The following is a 21,637-nucleotide window of genomic DNA, read 5'->3' on the forward strand; positions in this document are numbered from 1 at the left end:
CTGAGTACATGAGCATCTATACATTACATGCTTGGAAATCACGGTCTATAATAGTCTAAGACCAAATACAGTAAACAAGAGATAGGGAGGGAGAAACAAGGTCTGCGAAACACGGCAGCTACCTCTGAATCTCCAGAAAATCAACCGTGCGAAAGAATCAACATCCATTATGTCCGGGATCACCTGAATCTGCACACGAAGTGCAGGGTGTAGTATGAGTACAACCAACTCAGTAATTTATAATAATAAATAAAGAATTGAAAGAAGTGACGAGCTTCACAGGTAAGTTCAAATACAGTACTTTCCAACATAAAAAGGTAGGCATGCTTTCAAGTTCAACATTTAAAACTCCATAGCAATTTCATATCAAATTTATATTGAAACAGAAATAATATCTTTCAGAGTTTTCCAAAACAGTGATATATGACAGCTGAAGTGCAGCAATATTGAAATCAATGAATCCTCTCAGAGTAACAGTCACTCAGTCCTCCCATTCACTCCAACCTCACAATCACTCTTTCATCCCAGTCACTCATTCCTCAAAGTCACTCATTCCTCTCAATCACTCAACACTCGGCACTCGCACTCAGTAGGTACCTACGCTTACTGGGGGTGTGTACAGACTTCGGAGGGGCTCTTTCAGCCCAAGCGCTATAACAAGCCAATCATGGCATAAATTAATGAAACATGATGTGGCGTGCAGCCCGATCCCATAAAAATCCTCACAATTAGGCCCTCGGCCTCACTCAGTCATCAACCTCTCCAGTCTCTCGGGCTCAAGATGTCATGAAAAGCAGCCCAAAAATGATAATACGATTTATCAATAAATAGCAACAGAGACTGAGATATGATATGAAATGAATGAACATGACTGAATGTGAAATTACAATTTGAACATATAATTCAACCACAGAAAATGACCCCAGTGGGTACCAACAATAATAACATATGTCTAAGCATGATTTTTAATACGAGTCTCATCTCAATTTTCTCTAACACATAGAGAATGTACGGATATCAACAGATTATTCAACTATACAGCTCCATGGAATTTGACCAAGTCACAATTCCTACGATGCATGCCCACACGCCCGTCACCTAGCTTGTACGCCATCTCAAAACCAATCACATAACACATAATCCGGGGTTTCATACCCTCAGGACCAAATTTAGAACTGTTACTTACCTCAATCCGAGAAATTATTTATTCCAATAAGCCTCTTCCTCACGATTCGGCCTCCAAACGCCTCGAATCTTAGTCAAAATAATTCGATACAATCAACACTAGGTATAGGAATCAATTCCATATGAAAATGTTAAATTTCACAAATAAATTCGAAATTATCTCAAAACTTAATAGTGGGGCCCATATCTCGGAACCCGATAAAAGTTATAAAATATGAACGCCCATTCAACCACTAGTCTAACCATAAAAAAATTATAAAATTTTGACTCTGATTCGGCCTTCAAACCCTCAAATCAATTTTTTGGAAAATTTCTATTCTAATCCCCCAAATCATGAAATAAGTGCTGGAAATATTGTTAGATTCCTGAATAACGGACCAAATCGAGTTAAGATCACTTACCCCAGTCCAATTTGTGAAGTTTGCCTCTGAAAATTGCCCAAACCGAGCTCCCCAACTATTTTTATGTCAAAAATGGCCAAAACCCTCGTTTATAGAGTGTCTGCCGTTTTCGAGCTTTCTTAATTCAACTCTTTAGTGATATTAAAAACTTCCACTACTCTCACAACTTCATTCTACATCAACATAATTCAATATGACCAATATTAGTAAATAAATTTCCAGATTTGGTCATTTAGGTATTTTATCAAACACCTAGTAGGCATGAATCTCTACATCTCTTAACCATAGAATTAGTTCCTCCAACTACTACCATTTATCAACAATTTATTCCATCATCATTCTTAAACAATTCATAACTTCCAACATTACATACATGACCATCCATCCACACCCAACCAACAAAATTCCATCAAATAATCACCTTTCAATCTCTACAATGGTTATGTATTTAAATTGGGAACTTATGGCTTCCAGTCACCATACCATAAGTTCAAATACCTAGTTCATACTCATATTCCCATAATATATCCATACATGTAAGTCTAAGGGTGTAGGATTACCTTTTGAAAGAAATCTTGCAAAACCCTCCTTTGAGTTCTTGAGGAAATTTCTTGAAGATCTAAGTATTTTATGTGTAGATTTCATCAATATTAGTGTAGAAATGATGGAATTTCACACCAAGATAATGGGGATTGCTTACCTTGAAGAAGAGAAGAGTTGGTGGTCTTGAGAGAGTGGGGAAGAGCTCCAAAATTCGTCCAAATAAAATGGGGAAAATGAACCTCGAATTGACTTAAAAGATCTAGAGCTAAGGCGCATCTACTCTAGCGAAGTGTGCCTCACTTCGCTGTCCACTGCGGGCAAGGGAAGACAAAATCCGCGTCTGGTTTGGCGAAGCGAGCTTGGCTTCACTGTCCGCCAAATTAACTGGGTGGTATAACTTTAGTAATTTGATCATAACTTTTAGTTGGAATGTCCAGATGATGAACGGTTTATTGCATTGGAAACTAGACTCAAAGGGATTTAATTTGATAGGTTATACACCATATAACTCTTCATATCTTTAGAGTTATGCTTGTTTGAAGTTAGATCTTGTGCAAACTCACTTGAAACTTTATCCCATCATAAAATTTTCAACTTGACTTAGCCTTAGGGCTCTTCTTAGACCCTAAACTATTCTTAATGCACCTCATACATATATTATCATGATCAATTGATATCATTCAAATTACCAGTCTTGTTCATACTCGAATTGATATAATTAGCACCTGCCAATCTTCTTAATGGTCATAAAACACTTAGAAATTTTTCGGGATGTTACACTGAATGTTTTTAGTTTATTTTCCTAACACTTCATACTGAACATGCTTAAGTTTTTGTCATGCAGTTTGTAGTTTTGTAATAACTTTTTTCTAAACTTCATACTTATGCATACTGCAATTTTTTAGTTCATTAGCTAAACTTATTTTTTATTATGAATTATATTGTGGTTAAGTTCACATATTTTCTTTTGTTGTTGTTCATTTGCAGCATATTGAAGTGGGCGTATATTTTTTCACTACCCAAAATCCCCAAAGGTCGTGATAGCGCCACACCTCCGTCAGGCAAGCCAATAGTGAATGATTAACTTAATTACTCATTTTAATATTTTGAAATCGTAAATTTCATCAATTAAATAGTAAGAAATAGGATTTACAGGGTAAATGATAATGTTTTCACGATTACAATAAAGAACAACTCATAAGCACCCCCAAACCCCGGTGTCATAAGTGCATGAGCATCAACTAGGAAATATAATACAATACAACCTCTGTCTGGAATACAAATTAGACAGGAGAATATAAATAACTTTGATGGAAACTCTGCAGGCTGCGGATTGTAACATGAAATGCAACTCACGGTAAGTTCCCGCAATAGCCGCGCCTCTGCGCCCAAAAGACCACCAGACATATATGTACCTGCACAATAAGTGCAGCAAGTGTAGCATGAGTACGTAAATCAATGCGTACCCAGTAAGTATCTAGCCTAACCCCAGAGAAGTAGTGACGAAGGGTCGACATCGACACTTACTAGTGGTCCAATAAGACAAATACAGTAAGAAGTAAAACAGATATGGGGCAGAGTAAACAAACGAAATAAACAAGTGTAAATACGTGGTACAATCCTCCTCTCTATGATAAACTCAAGCTCTCAATTAGTAATTTCCTCCTCAATCGGGCATATATATATATATATAGAGTATATATATAATGGATCTCACCAGATAGGTCGTCATAATCCAAATCGGGAAGACTCATAGATACACTGACTTCTTGTCAAATATTACGCATGATTCCATGGGAGTATTTTATAGAAATGCCAAGGCATATGGCCCGATCCCATCATAATTTGTGCACTGCTGAGGGTCGAATGGCACGAACCATAGATACATCTATTATACTCCCAATGCGAACGGCTCGCTCCCTTGAGAGTGTGGTACATAATCCTGCCGAGGCGAACGGCCCGATCCCATTAGAATAAGAAGCTTAAACGGGTCCTTGACCCCACTCACGAATAAACGTGTAAGTTATAATTTTTAAGGAAAACCTTTCGACGAAAACGCATAGCACGGGAGAAATCCGTAAGAGGAAACACAATTGTTCTGCGGCTAATCATGAAACTCGTCAAATCTCCGCAATAGCAAATCTATCACTCTACGCATGTCTAGTCTCAAGTCGTAATGTGAAGTAAAAGAATTTAATAGGCAAGAGATAACTCGAATAGTACAGTTATAGCATGACGTGAACCTGAGTCTACCCGGACAATAACATGAATGTAGCTACGTACGGACTCTCGTCACCTCGTGTGTACGTAGCCCCCGCAACAAGTAGCACGTATAAATTACATATCACCTAAGGGTAGTTTCCCCTCACAGAGTTAGACAGGAGACTTACCTCGCTCCGAAGTTCCATAACCGGCTCCAACGCTGCTCTAACACCTCAAACCGGTGCCCGTCGCTTCAAAACTAGCCAATCAATGTGCAAATCCATAAATATATACTCTAATACTAATTCTAAATCAAATTATAACAATTTTCAACTCCGCTCGAAAAATCGATAAATCCAACCCTCGGGCCCACGTGCCCGATTTTCAAATTTTTCTAAGATAAACATTACCCATAACATTACTAACTCAAATATATAATTTATTCCCAATTCCATGCCCAAATTCGTGGTCAAAATCAAAAAATGCCAATTTTTAGGTTTTTCTTCAAAATCCCAAATTTCTACAAACTTCCATGTTTAAATCCATATGTATACCATGTATTTAACTTGAAATAGGTGAAAATCACTTACCTCGTGATTAATGCTGAAAATGGTGCTCCAAAATCGCTCCAAGGTCGGCTCCCATGGAGGAAATGAGATGAAAATGGCCAAATTCCCGTTTTAAAACTTCACTTCCCAGGTCCGTCCTTCTTCATGTTTGCGGAAAGACCATCGCAATCGCGAAGGCCAAAAATGCAGTGCCTCCAATTTCCTCTTAGTGTTTGCGCCAGCTAGGCCGTGTTCGCGATGCCTTCAGGCCCTACTGCTTCGCGTTCGCGGTTGAATCTCCGTGTTCGCGAAGGCTTAATGGCTCCAGGCCCCCCAGTCCTCTTCCTTTCTTCGCGTTTGCGACCCCTGTGTCGCGTTCGTGAAGGCTTTTCCGGTTCCTGCCTCGCGTTCACATCCACTGCCTCAAATCACATCAAACAACATAAAAATCATGAATCGCACCCCAATTCGAGCTTAATGAACTTTAGAACTTCAAACTTCTACATTCGATGCCGAAACCCATCAAATCATGTCCGATTGACCTCAAATTTTGCACACAAGTCACATTTGATATTACGGACCTACTCCAACTTTTGGAATCGGAATCCGAACTCGATATCAATAAGTCCACTCCCGGTCAAACATCCCAAAAACCTTCAAATTTCCAACTTTCGCCAAATGACCCCGAAATGACTTACGGACCTCCAAATCCACATCCGGACGCACTCCTAAGACCAGAATCACCATACAAAGCTATTCCCAGGCTCGGAATCCCAAACGGACATCGATAACATTAAAATACACTACAACCAAAATTTATGAAATCCTTCCAAAATGCCAACTTTCTACAATAGGCGTTGAAATGCTCCCGGGTCATCCAAAACTCGATCCGGACATACGACTAAGTCCAAAATCATCATACGAACCTATTGGAACCTTCAAATCCCAATTCCCAGGCCGTTTACTCAAAAGTCACACCTTATTCAATTCTTCCAACTTAAAGCTTCCAAAATTAGAGATTTCTTTCCAAATCGACTCCAAACTTCCCGAAATTAAATTCCGACCACGCGTGCAATTCATAATACTTGAAGTGAAGCTACTCAAGGCCTCAAACCGCCGAACAACGCGCTAGAGCTCAAAATGACCGATCGGGTCGTTACATTCTCTCCCACTTAAACATACGTTCATCCTCGAACGTGCTAAGAACTGCTCCGGAGTTGTCCAAAATCACTATTTAACACCTCGTGCACTTTCCCGTGCCACCACAACCCAGTTGAGAACATTAGCTCGAGCCAGACTGAAGATCCTTTCTGCTACCTTAGCTAGCAAGCTTTAGAGCCAAATTCCAACATCCGGAGTTTCTCCACGATACCATATTCTAACACACGAACACCATATTAATCGCCAGACATTGAACCCAACGTGACCATGCTCCTCCGCTGAAATCACACCATGTACCACATAACTTATTTTCCCAAGGCAATCTCCCCCAAGCACAACAACTGAAATTTCCACTGACCCGAAGCCCGTAGTATATCTTATAATATATATAAGCCCTGTTTCAACTCTCGCAATACTGTCACGATAGAAGAGATTTACAGAAACTCATAACCATCTGCCAAATCACAAATCATGGAGTCTCTCCTCCTGACAAGAAAAATTACTTCATTCTGAACTGAACAATGATATCTGCTCTTTAATATACCTTATATAAATCTGATCGCACTGATCACATGTCCAATAATCTCGTCTCACCCAGTACAAGCTGCTCAGGCAATAAGCCACCTCAGACACTGCCAAAAGTCTCATATGATGCCCCAATGTGCCAACAAGCTACAAACTCGAATGGGATACATAAGGAAAATGAACTCTGGAAAGAACTACTCAACCCACGTAACTAATTAAAGAACCAAAAATATGTTATGAACCTTCCTCAAAAAATGAAAAACAAAACACACAAGAATAGATATAGGGAACTGTACTCAACATCACACTGTTGTGGCATGCAACCCAATCCACACATGATACTGTTGCGGTGTGCAACCCGATCCACACATGATACCGTTGCGGCGTGCAACCCGATCCAAACAACATACCCCTGACAGTGTGCCACCCAATCCAACAATATACCCGTGGCGACGTGCCACCCGATCCACACATGACAATAAATAAGGAAGTACCCATCAAACCATAATGCGTATACCTACGAAATACCCAAATATCGACTACAAGCACACTAAGTGCAAAAATACAAATCATTGGGAGACAGATAGCGCCATACGCTACGAAACTCAAGCACAGTTAAGGTGCGATATATTATTTGCATCTCGAGAGCCATCGTGCTCACATAACACTACAGCTATGTGGGACCTCAACACATGTGCGAATAATCAAGTTGTATCACAACCTATATGGCACAATAGAGTATTACCTGAAATAGCTGACGACGAAATAACATCCAAAGCCCGAAGACTCTTCGTAAGCAACACTATGTTTAAACGAACACATCCTGACCGATATAGAGCACACATTCACATCTAGATCCATCCGCGAACCTCTGGGCAATTCTGATCGCACTGTACTGGCTAATAACCTTTCAAGGATCCACAATAACCCTTTCCCATGACCACAAGAACAGCTCTCAAATCCGGAAGAACTTCCACAGTCCACGATCAAATGAATAGAGCGCCCTTCAGGCCTAGACTCTCTCACATTAGCGATAGTACCATAATCCCCATACTTGGTTTAAATCTTTAATCAGTCAAGTGACTACACGTCACACTTATACAATCCTCCCGTGGGATACACCCCCATGACCTTCTGCACCAGGTAGCAAAGTCTGCCCATCCATACCACCGGCCATACAATGCTGTAAAGCGAATCGAGAATCCACAAAGCAGTACACAAAGCCTCTTACACATGACACTGATCTCAGGTGAGACTAAAGACAATACCATCTTACTCTAAACATCTGAATTCTTTCCTGCTCCTCCGAGCTTGTAACATTCTTGTCAATACCGAACCGCAACCTTGATCCTCAGCTTCCAATTCCCATGTGGCTTACTGCACCTAACATGCCAATACGCGAGAGTACAAGAATTTCATCATAACTCCAGAACCACTAATAGAATAAACACTTCATCATATTGAAACCTTTCACTTAACTCATTTCTGGAGAACTATTGCAACACGCGACTGAATTCCCATAACCACATCAAATACCAACCTCAAGTTGCGGTCTAAACCACCATAACTCTTCCGAGATCTATCTACACATAACATGCCATTATAATCGAATACCTCCAAATAAATAAAATTACGGCAGCCGTCAAGCCTCGCACGTGCCGCCACAAATCACTTACATAACTTAACACGCTGAAGGAACTGATCGTTGCCACCATCATGCCGATTCAACCATTGCTAACCGATCCAACTTCTTCTAACTCACGCTTGACTTACCTTAGAAATAATAATAATAGTTCCATTCAAAACATTATGAACTTAGTTCGCACTCATCCTGAGTGACCTAATTTACGAGACCACATCGTCTCAAAACCCACAAACCATCTCATACTCTCCTTGTGCGCACGATAGCATCTTCAACTGGTACACCCATTTTGAAAATTCCTCTATGAATCCAAAGTTATTTTCTCCCATTCCTCCAATGATGCACCGCATACCGTTGATAACATAGAACACTCTAGGTCCCTTTCATAATCCACTGCAAAAGCTCAATACTCAACCATACCACGGACTCGAAATCCCTAGGCACCGCACTTAAATTATTTTGAACCCACTAGGACCGTTGTTGAGAGTCACCCACTCTGACTTGGTCCCGAATATAATCAACTCCATGGATTTGCTAGCACATGAACACCCTCTTAAAGAAGCACCCTGCTGAATTACTTTCCTTGTACATCACATCTATAAGAAGCATAAACTCTGAGTCTTCCCAAAACCTGAACATGAACCGGTAAGGCCAAATATATCACACATTCCTCAAATCCTTTTCTCGAATTACCATTGATGTTTTTCTTTCCTTGGTCGTAATAACCCACCAATACGCTGATAACCAGAAACCTCACAAGTAGATAACCACGCAATCCAAATCATAGACGGTGAGGCTCTCCCACTTAGCTCGAAGCTACAATTACATAACCCTGGGACCCACCAAGATTCCTTCTTCCCCATTGACATCAACTGGAAGTCCACCAATACATTCCAACTCAAGTCATGTTGCCTCCAACTAAAATCAGTGGGCCTAGTCACTGCCCGCCTTGATTCCTAAATTGCTCTAAACTTTCCTTTAAGGCGTGTGGCTATCCTACCACAGAACCCATATGCTACTCTGCCACTTTGGTCAAACTCTCTCCTTTAAGCAAATTCTCAACTTTCACTTTTCATACTTGACCTGCTAGTAATTCAACTACCACGAGACACCTTCCGCTTTTGTCCTTCCTCATCTTACGCTGCCCAAATACTGCCTCAAAGCAAAATCCATCACTGTAGCACCTGCCCTGATAATTTGCTACCAACTCTAAACCTCCTAGAAGATCTTCTTTCTCGAGCCATCAATATTAGAAATACCAATTCTATTCTGGACCGCTACACACCGCTATCTCTGACAATCGCTTCTCAAGCACCATTTCGCAACACCCTGCCTCGAAGGATAAAAATCAAAGAAGACCACAACACCGGAGAACCTTAATATGTTCCAACAAGAACAACGGCACCACATCAAAATGAGAATCCAACCACACTCGGGAATAACAAGTCTCGCTACTCTATCGACTAAAGCCTGAGCATTCATAGACGAGTTGACTTTCCTCCACTGGATTTAAATATTGAATCCCCTAAATCATGCACCGAGAAATCCTCCTTTCAAGTCATTCACTGTCTCGACACAAAGAAAAACACCCTACCATTGTACCAATATTGTGCGATAACACGTTTGAACATCATAGCCATCTGCACGCAGCCTCGAAACCATTGAAAACATAGCTACTGAGCTGAAATGACGGAACATCCTTCAGCAAGAAGACAATAATAACTTGCTCGAATGCGCAGGAAGAAACATCCTGCCTCACATCTGTAGTACCACTGTAACTCCTCGATGCTCAATCGACACTAGCATTCCACATCGTATAAGAATGAGTAGGAAGGAGATAAAGGCATAAGCCTCAAAGGAATCAAATTGCACGATGAGGAATCAAGAAGGAAAGTGCTCCTAACAGCCCTTGGTTATGACTCATGAGACCTAAGTAAACCTAAGGCTCTGATACCAAGCTGTCACGACCCAAAATCCACAAAAGTCGTGATGGCGCCTAACACCGTCGTCAGGCAAGCCATGATTAACTTAATTACTCATTTTAGTATTTTGAAATCATAATTTTCATCAATTAAATAGTAAGAAATAGGATTTATAGGGTAAATGATAATGTTTCACGATTACAATAAAGAACAACCCATAAGCACCCCCAAAACCCGGTGTCACAAGTGCTTGAGCATCAACTAGGAAATATAATACAATACAACCTTTGTCTGGAATACAAATTAGATAGGAGAATATAAATAACTCTGATAGAGACTCTGCTGGCTGCGGATCGTAACATGAAATGAAGCTCACGGTAAGTCCCTGCAATAGCCGCGCCTCTGTTCCCAAAAGACCACCCGACTGTAATGACCCGACCGTTCGTTAAAAGAGTTAGAGCCCCGAACCCCTATTAACTGCTTTCCCCATATCTATTTCTACTATTTTGACTTGCCGAAATGATTGGTTTTGAGTTTTGGAGTGTTTTGGGACACTTAGTCCCTAAATGAGAGCTTAAGTCTTAGAATTTGGACTGTAGTCGGAACTGTATGAAGATGGATCCGGAATGGAATTCCGTCAACTTCGTTAGCTCTATTGAGTGATTTTGAGCTTAGGAGCGCATCCGGAATGTGTTTTGGAGGTCTGTAGATTTAGGCTTGAATTGGCAAAATTTAGATTTTCGGCGATTTCGGCCGATATTAAAATTTTTGATATCGAGCTCAGAATGGATTTCCGAAAGTGGCTATAGGTTCGTAGTGTCATCTGTGACATGTGTATAAATTTTGAGGTAATTCGGACTAGATTTGACATGGTTCGGCATGATTTGTAGAATTTGGAAAATTCTAAGTTCTTAGGCTTGAATCTGTGCTTAATTCATGATTTTTGGTATTGTTCGATGTGGTTTGAAGGCTCGACTAAGTTCGTATGGTGTTATAGGATTGGTTGGTAGGTTTGGTTGAGGTCTCGGGGGCCTCGGGTGTGTTTCAGATGCTTAATGGAATGAAATTGGACTTAGGAAAATCTGGTGCTTTTGCTAGTTCTACTGTAATCGCACCTGCGCAAGGCTGCCCGCAGGTGCGAGCAAATTGGTGTAGAAGCAGGAAAATGGAGGAGTGTCATGGGTCACAGGTGTGAGGTGATTTCCGTATCTGCGATGCCCGCAGATGCGTTAGGGGTCTTCGCAGGTGCGCAAGGTCCGCAGAAGCGGAAGGGAATTTCGCAGGCGTGCACGAGCAGATGCGGCCCTTTCATCGCAGGTGCGAAGGTAGAGGGGGTAAGTGATTTGCACAGATGCGCAAATTTTGCCGCATAAGCACACCCGCAGGTGCGAGCCCAGGCTCCGCAGGTGCGGAAATACCTGGGCAGTGGTTAAAACCGAAGGGCTTCATGATTTTTGTCATTTTTGGACTTTGCAACTCGGTTTAGGGCGATGTTTGAGAGCATTTTCGAGTGATTTCTTGAGGTAAGTCCATTGTGCTTATATGTGATCAATAATCTTGCTTCCCCATATATTTTTCCACCTAGTTAGTGTGTATTTAAGGTGGAAATTGGGAATTGGAGGCTAGGGATTTGGAAGTTTGATTTGTGGATTTGGAGGACCATATGGTGTCGGATTTTAGTAAATTTGATATGGTTAGACTCGTGAGTGAACGGGATTTTGTATTTTATGACTTTTACCCGATTCTGATATGTGGGCCCCACGGGCAAATTTTGAGTTAATTTTGGAATTTTCGTTAAAATGTTGATTTCGTTAATTAGATGAGTCTATTATTGTTGTAATTATGATATGTAATTGCTTTTGGCAAGATTTGGGCCATTCAGAGCCGGATATTCGTGGAAAGGGCATTCTTACAGATTGATTGAGCTTGACTCGAGGTAAGTGGCTTGCCTAACATTTTGTGGGGGAAATCCCCTTAAGATTTGGAACTATTGTGCTATGTGAGCGCCGTGTACGTGAGGTGACGAGTACGTACACAGGCTAGTTGTGGAAAATCTGATTTTCTTACTGAGCAGCAACATGTTTTCCTATTATTTTGAGTTATACCATTTTAATGAGTACTAATCTATTTTCATTCTTAATTGAGTTATTCCAATATGTGTAGCTAGTAGATAGGCCATTGGAGTTGGATGTTCAGGTCTTAGCCAGCCAGTTTGTGAGATTGGATATTTCTGAGCCGAATCGAGTATTGGCTTGTGTGGTCTCTCGGTCTTCTCTTTTTGATCATATCAGGGAGCGTCAGTATGATGACCCTCATCTGCTTGTCCTTAAGGACACGGTCCATCACGGTGATGCTAAGGAGGTCACTATTGGAGATGATGGTGCATTGAGGATGCAGGGCAAGCTATGTGTGCCCAATATGGATGGTTTGCGTGAGTTGATTTTCCAGGAGGCTCACAGTTCGCGGTACTCTATTCATCCGGGTGCCGCGAAGATGTATCAGGACTTGAGGCAACATTATTGGTGGAGGAGGATGAAGAAAGACATAGTAGAGTATGTGGCTAGATGTCTAAATTGCCAGCAGGTGAAGTATGAGCATCAACGTTCGAGTGGGTTGCTTCAGAAGATAGAGATTACAGAGTGGAAATGGGAGCGGATCACTATGGACTTCATTTTTGGTCTCCCACGGACTTAGAGGAAGTTTGATGCAGTTTGGGTGATTGTGGACAGGCTGACCAAGTCAGCTCATTTTATCCCTGTGATGACTACCTATTCTTCCGAGCAACTAGCTCGAATCTACATCCGTGAGATCGTCAGGCTTCATGGCGTACCGGTATCTATTATATCTGACTGGGGTACGCAGTTTACATCACGGTTCTGGAGAGCTATACAACATGAGTTGGGTACTCGGGTTGAGTTGAGCACAACATTTCTCCCTCAGACGAACGGGCAGTCCGAGCGCACTATTCAGATATTAGAGGTTATGCTCAGTGTGTGTGTGATAGATTTTGGGGGTGCTTGGGACCAGTTCTTACCACTTGCGGAGTTTGCTTACAATAACAGTTATCAGTCCAGCATTCAGATGGCACCGTATGAGACTCTGTACGGTAGGCGGTGTCGGTCCCTAGTAGGTAGGTTCGAACCCGGTGAGGCCAGATTATTGTGTACGGACTTGGTTCAGGATGCCTTAGAAAAAGTGAAGGTGATTCAGGATAGACTTCGCATAGCCCAGTACAGACAGAAGAGTTATGCGGACCGGAAGGTTCGCGATGTGGCATTCATGGTTGGAAAGCGAGTCTTTCTCTGAGTTTCGCCTATGAAGGGCATTATGAGGTTTGGAAAGAAGGGCAAGCTGAGCCCAAGGTTCATTGGTCCATTTGAGGAGTTGCGTCGAGTTGGGGAGGTTGTTTATGAGCTTGCCTTGCCTCCCAGTCTAGCAGGAGTTCATCCGGTATTCCATGTTTTTATGCTCCGAAAGTATCACGGCGATCCGTCCCATGTGTTGGATTTCAGCTCAGTTCAATTGGACAAGGATCTATCTTATGTTGAGGAGCCAATGGTTATTTTAGACAGGCAGGTCAGAAAGCTAAGATTAAAGAACATTGCTTCCATGAAGGTTCATTGGAGGGGACATCCGGTCGAGGAGGCGACATGGGATACCGAGCAGGATATGTGCAGCCGTTATCCTCATTTTTTCACCACTTCAGGTATGTCTCTATGTTCGTTCGAGGACGAATGATTGTTTTACGAGGGGGAGGATGTAACGATCCGGCCGGTCGTTTTGAGAGTTAGAGCCCTGAACCTCTAATAACTGCTTTCCCCATATCTAATTCTTCTATTGTGACTTGCCGGGATGATAGGTTTTGAGTTTCGGAGTATTTTGGGACACTTAGTCTCTAAATGAGAGCTTAAGTCTTAGAATTTGGACCGTAGTCGGAACTGTGTGAAGACGGATCCGGAATGGAATTCCATCGACTCTGTTAGCTCCGTTGAGTGATTTTGAGCTTAGGAGCACGTCCGAAATGTGTTTTGGAGGTCTGTAGTAGATTTAGGCTTAAATTGGCGAAATTTAGATTTTCGGCGATTTCGGCCGATAGTGGAAATTTTGATATCATGCTCGGAATGGATTTCCGAAAGTGGCATGTAGGTTCGTAGTGTCATTTGTGACATGTGTGTAAATTTTGACGTAATTAGGACTAGATTTGACGTGGTTCGGTGTTGTTTGTAGAATTTGGAATATTCTAAGTTCTTAGGCTTGAATCCGTACTTAATTCATGATATTTGGTGTTGTTCGATGTGGTTTGAAGGCTCGACTAAGTTCGTATGGTGTTATAGGATTGGTTGGTAGGTTTGGTTGAGGTCCCGGGGGCCTCAGGTGTGTTTCGGATGCTTAACGGAATGAAATAGGACTTAGGAAAATCTGGTGCTTTTGTTGGTTCTGTTGTAATCGCTCCTGCGCAAGGCTGCCCGCAGGTGCGAGCAAATTGGCGTAGAAGCAGGAAAATGGAGGAGTGCCTGGGGCACATGTGCGAGGTGATTTCCGCATCTGTGATGCCCGCAGATGCGTTAAGGGTCTTCGCAGGTGCGCAAGGTCCGCAGAAGCGGAAGGGAATTCCGCAGGCGTGCACGCACAGATGCGGCCCTTTCATCGCATGAGCGTAGGCAGAGGGGGTAAGTGATTTGCGCAAATGCGCACATTTTGCCGCACAAGCGCACCTGTAGGTGCGAGCCCAGGCTCCGCAGGTGCGGAAATACCTAGGCAGTGGTTAAAACCGAAGGGCTTCACGATTTTTGTCATTTTTGGACTTTGCAACTCGGTTTAGGGCGATGTTTGAGAGCATTTTCGAGAGATTTCTTGAGGTAAGTCCATTGTTTTTATTTATGATCAATAATCTTGCTTCCCCATGTATTTTCCCACTTAGTTAGTGTGTATTTAAAGTAGAAATTGAGAATTGGAGGCTAGGGATTTGGAAGTTTGATTTGTGGATTTGGAGGACCATTTGGTGTCGTATTTTAGTAAATTTGATATGGTTAGACTCGTGAGTGAACGAGCTTTTGTATTTTATGACTTTTACCCGATTCCGAGATGTGGGCCCCACGGGCAAATTTTGAGTTAATTTCGGAATTTTCGTTAAAATGTTGATTTCGTTAATTAGATGAGTGTATTATTGTTGTAATTATGATATGTAATGGCTTTTGGCTAGATTTGGGCTATTCAGAGCCGGATATTCGTGGAAAGGGCATTCTTACGGATTGATTGAGCTTGACTCGAGGTAAGTGGCTTGCCTAACTTTGTGTGAGAGAAATCCTCTTAAGATTTGGAACTATTGTGCTATGTGAGCGCCGTGTACGTGAGGTGACGAGTACGTACACGGGCTAGTTGTGGAAAACTCGATTTTCTTACTGAGCAGCAACATGTTTTCCTGTTATTTTAAGTTATACCATTTTAGTGAGTACTAATCTATTTTCATTCTTAATTGAGTTATTCCAATATGTGTAGCTATCATGTTTAGTCTAATACAACATGTCTACGTGTCTTAATTGTTTATGTGAATTATGTGCAGCATGCTTAATGAATTTCCTGCTTCTTCCCTAACTGGTATTTAGTCTAAATTGTAAGAATTTTGTGATGTAGTTGTATTTATATCATTCGCGCTGCATATTTACTTTGGGACTATAGAACGGTATTCCGAGAGATCCCCCTATACTGCATATTTACTTTGGGACTATGGAACGGTATTCCGGGAGATCCCCCTGTCTTGCATATTTACTTTGGGACTACGGAACGGTATTCCGGGAGATCCCCCCGCACATTTATTTTGGGACTACGGAATGGTATTCCGGGAGATCTCCGTGCACATTTATTTTGGGACTACGGAACGGTATTCCGGGAGATCCCCCTGCACATTTACGTTTAGGACTACGGGACGGTATCTCAGGAGATCTCCTATTGTGTTTCTGTGTACTAAGCTGTTACCTTTTATGATTTCATTGTTGTTAAATTTCAGCCTTTATTTTATTGCAGTATTACATTCTATATTGTCTTATTACATATTTACCAGTATGGCCTTGACCTGACCTCGTCACTACTCGACCAAGGTTAGGCTTGGCACTTACAGGGTACCGATTGTGGTGTACACATGCTACTCTCTACACATATTTTTCGTGTGCAGATCCAGGTGCACTTTATCAGCCGCACTATCAGTGAGCCGAGACAGCTTTGGAGACATCAAGGTATATCTGCCGCGTTCGCAGACCTCGGAGTCCCCTTCTACTATTTCTCGTGTCAATTATCTTTTGTATTTTTCCTTGTTAGACTCTAATGTATAGAGACACTAGATTTTTCATACTGTAGTTTGTGATTCACTATGTTCCGGGTTTTGGGATTTGTTGTGTATTTTTCAATAATTGGTTAAATTTATATTTTTATTTCATTATTCCGTAAAATGTTAGGCTTACCTAGTTGTAGAGACTAGGTGTCGTCACGACGTCACACGGAGGAAAAATTGGGTCATGACACCGACATATATGTACCTGCACAAAATGTGCAGCAAGTGTAGCATGAGTACGTAAATCAACGCGTACCCAGTAAGTATCTAGCCTCTCGAGCCCACATGCCCGATTCCAAAAAAATTCAAAAATAAACATTACCCATAACATTACTAACTCAAATTTATAATTTATTCTCAATTCTATGCCCAAATTCGTGGTGAAAATCCAAAAATACTTATTTCTAGGTTTTTCTTCAAAATCCCAAATTTCTATAAACTTCTATGTTTAAATCTATATATATACCAAGTATTTAACTTGAAATAGATGGGAATCACTTACCTTGTGATTGATGCTGAAAATGGTGCTCCAAAATCGCTCCAAGGTTGGCTCCCATGGAGGAAATGAGATGAAAATGGCCAAATTCCCGTTTTAAAACTTCACTGCCCAGGTCCGTCCTTCTTCGCGTTCGCGGAAAGACCATCGCGATCGCGAAGGCCAAAAATGCACTGCCTCCAATTTCCTCTTCGCGTTCGCGATGCCTTCAGGCCCTACTGCTTCGTGTTCGCAGTTGAATCTCCGTGTTCGCGAAGGCTTAATGTCTCCAGGTCCCCCAGTCCTATTCCTTCTTCGCGCTCGCGACCCCTGTGTCGCGTTCGTGAAGGCTTTCCCGGCTCCTGCCTCGCATTCGCATTCGTGTCCACTACCTCGTCTTCGCGAAGGTCAAGATCCCAGCAGCCCCAAAATTCCTCTTTGCGAATGCAGGAGATGCTTCGCGTTCACGAAGGAAGAAACCAGACACCAACACAACAACTCCAAAGCAGCCCAACTTGGTCCGAAACACACCTGAGGCCCCCCGGGACCCCGTCCAATCACATCAACCTGTCCCAACACATTACACGAACTCTCTAGAGGCCTCAAATTACATCAAACAACATAAAAATCATGAATCACACCCCAATTCGAGCTTAATGAACTTTAGAACTTCAAACTTCTACATTCGATGCCGAAACCCATCAAATCACGTCCGATTGACCTCAAATTTTGCACACAAGTCACATTTGATATTACGGACCTACTCCAACTTCCAAAATAGGAATCCGAACATAATATCAAAAAGTCCACTCCCGGTCAATCTTCCCAAAAACCTTCAAATTTCCAACTTTCGCCAAATAACCCCGAAATGACCTACGGATCTCCAAATCCACATCCGGACGCACTCCTAAGACCAGAATCACCATACGGAGCTATTACCAGGCTCAAAATCCCAAACGTACATCAATAACATTAAAATACACTTCAACCCAAACTTATGAAATCCTTCCAAAGTGCCAACTTTCTACAATAGGCGCCGAAATGCTCCCGGGTTATCCAAAACTCGATCCGGACATATGTCCAAGTCCAAAATTATCATACAAACCTGTTGGAACCTTCAAATCCCGATTCCAAGGTTGTTTACTCAAAAGTCACCCCTTAGTCAATTCTTCCTTCTAAAGCTTCTGAAATTAGAGATTTCTTTCCAAATCAACTCCGAACTTCCCGAAATTAAATTCCGACCATGCGTGCAAGTCATAATACCTGAAGTGAAGCTACTCAAGGCCTCAAACTACCGAACGACACGCTAGAGCTCAAAACGACCAATCGGGTCGTTACATATTTCTTGTACAAAAAATATTGCTATCACCTTCCAAGTTATCCAAAATCAAAATGTGTTGTAACAAATTTAATTTTTGATCAGTATATGACTAAGTTGGCTAGTGTTCATCCTTCAGATGAACAAAAGGAGAAAATTAGAATAAGGAAGGAAAAGAGAATGGAGGAGAAAAAAATGGAAGAGAAAAAGAGCAAATCAAAGAGAAAGCGGGTTGTCAAAAAAAGGATCGTGTGGATTATGAAGAAGAAGAAGTAGAGATTGAGGAACTTACCGAGTTTACCTGGTTTATTGAAGAATCAACTACTGAAAAGGTGGCCAACTACGTAAGAGGTATTGAACTTTCATGTGGTATCTCATGGGCATCTGTTGAAAAAGTATTCTTTTCATTTCGACTTAGGCCAAGTGGTGGCCAGTTATCTACACACTACTTTCTTAGAATTCTGCACTTTGAAAGCAAAACTATATATGTGTATGATTCCTTGAGAAATTCACCATATGAGCGTGCGGTTGAGCATGTCCAAAATTATGCCCGGTTGATCCCACACTTGCTCAAATGCTTGAACTTCGCCACACACAATAAAAGTTATCGGAAAAATCATGTGGAAAGTTTTGCGATTAAGTGGATGAAGACACCCCTACGGGAGAACAAGTACGTGTTTGGCATATGTTTACCATGCATCTTATCTTTATCGTTTTTTCTCTTTTGTGATTGTGTTAACTAATCTTCAATTTTTTTCATGTTGTTTTTGTAGTGTTGATTGTGGTATATTTGCTCTTAAGTTCCTTGAGATGCTATTGAAGCAAGATGATGTCTTCAAATTTAAGCAAAGTGATGTGTTGACATTCAGGAGAGAATTGGCTGCAAACTTTTGGGCTCATGGAAAATGGAAAGAAGATAGTGATTATGAAACTCCAGAAGAGCAACTAGGACATGACTATGGAGAATATAAAGACACTCTATGTGAATTATTTTGATAGAGAATAACTTTGTAAAAGAAAAAGAATTATTTTTTGTTATATTTTCAATGATGTAAGTCAAAACAAAATTGAATTTGTGAATATACATTAATTTTTGTGAATTATGTGATGTCTATCTTTTAAATATTTGTTCTATTCGCGTTAATTAGTCTAAAGTTGTCTTGGATTGTATCAAATACTTTTGTGTCTTTTATCATGAACTTAAGCATGTTTTGTGTAAATTTAGCATATTTAGGCTGAAGTTCTAGCAAATGAACTAAAAAATTCTGCTTGTTTAAACTGAAGTTTCGTATAAAACTCATAACAAATCTATTGACTGTCGGACAAAATTTCAGCATCCACTAGCATTTAGTTTTAGCTTCAATGTGAAATAACTTCAAGCTACATTAGCATGAAGTTTTTAGTTTCAACATGTTTAGTGTAAAGTCTTAGGAAATGAACAAAAAAACTTTAGCATGGATAAGTTTGAAGTTAAGCAAAAACTCAATAGGAAATTATGTATTGTAGGAGAAAACTTCAGCACGTTCTGGCTGACGTTTTAACAAATTAACTAAATAACTTCAGCATATTTAGTCTGAAGTTTTTAAGGAAAACTCATTGCTAAACCGCAGATTGCAGGACAAAACTTTAGCATGTTTTGATATTTTTTAACTTGAAACTTATTTTTTCTGTATTTACCAGCTACTTTTTGTCTTTTATCACCTACTTTATCTTACATTTAAATTTATCTGACCATATAGTAAATTAGCTGAAAAGTTACTTTTGCATTTACAAATAGTAAATGAAGTCTTTTCAATTTGATTATGTGAAAATTTTACAGATTATGTATTATAGGAGAAAACTTTAGCACGTTTTGGCTGACGTTTTAACAAATGAACTAAATAATTTCAGCATATTTAGTCTGAAGTCTTTAGGAAAAAGTTATTGCTAAACTGCAGATTGCGGGACAAAATTTCAGCATGTTTTGGTATTTTTAAACTTGAAACTGATTTTTTCTATATTTACCAGCTACTTTTTATCTTTTACCACATACTTCATCTTACATTTAAATTTGTCTGGCCATATAGTAAATGACCTGAAAAATTACTTTTTCGGTCTCGATCGATTATACTTTTGGTTAATTGGGTAGGTGTCGAGAAAATTTTACAGATTATGTACTATAGGAGAAAACTTCAGCACGTTCAGGCTAAAGTTTTTTCAAATGAACTAAATAACTTCAGCATATTTAGTCTGAAATTTTTAGGGAAAACTCATTGCTAAACAACAAATTACAGGACAAAACTTCAGCATGTTTTGGTATTTTTATCTTGAAACTTATTTTTCTATATTTACCAGCTACTTTTTGTCTTTTACCACCTACTTTATCTTACATTTAAATTTGTTTGGCCATATAGTAAATGACCTGAAAAGTTACTTTTGCATTTACAAATAGTAAATGAAGTCTTTTCAATTTGATTATGTGAAAACTTTACAGATTATGTACTGTAGGAGAAAACTTCAGAACGTTCAGGCTGAAGTTTTTTCAAATGAACTAAATAACTTCAGCATATTTAGTCAGAAGTTTTTAGGGAAAACTCATTGCTAAACTGTAGATTGCAGGACAAAACTTCAGCATGTTTTGATATTTTTTAACTTGTAACTTATTTTTTCTGTATTTACCAGCTACTTTTTGTCTTTTACCACCTACTTCATCTTACATTTAAATTTGTCTGGCGATATAGTAAATGGCCTGAAAAGTTACTTTTGTATTTATAAATAGTAAATGAAGTCTTTTCGATTTGATTATATGAAAACTTTGGTTTTTCAGGCTGAAGTTATTTTTTTTTACTATAAGCCGAAATTACATTTCTTTTTGCTTTTATCACCTACTTGTTGTGTTTTACCACCTACTTATCTTGTTACATTCAATTTCTCTGAACGTAAAACAGTAAACAGACGTGAAAAGTTACCGTTGCATTTATAGATATTAAATTGATTAGGTGCACTCTTTGGCTATATTAACAATCTCTTCACTAGAAAATTTCATAATTATCCATAGACTTCTATCATATTTCTTCAAATTTATATTCATCCTTAGCCATTTAGCTTTTTTAAAGAAACAATATCTGATGCTAGCGAAAGTAGGAAGCTTACAATGGATGAACTTATGCAGAGGTGGGAGAGTTTAAAGTCTGATTGGAATAGTAATGTACCAATGGCTAATCTTATGCAGAGGTGGGATCAAATAAAGGCTGATTGGGAAAGAATCAGACCACAGTGTTTTGCCGATGAATCATTCCAGAACAGGCTAAACTTCGAACTTAGTTGTGAAGGCTATTCAACCTCGTTCGACAAGGTTGTCCAGCAATTTGATTTTTTTAAGTTTCCCATCCGGAATGACTATGCCAA

This window comes from Nicotiana tabacum, chromosome 17 (assembly GCF_000715075.1).
Source record: "Nicotiana tabacum cultivar K326 chromosome 17, ASM71507v2, whole genome shotgun sequence".
NCBI lineage: Eukaryota > Viridiplantae > Streptophyta > Magnoliopsida > Solanales > Solanaceae > Nicotiana > Nicotiana tabacum.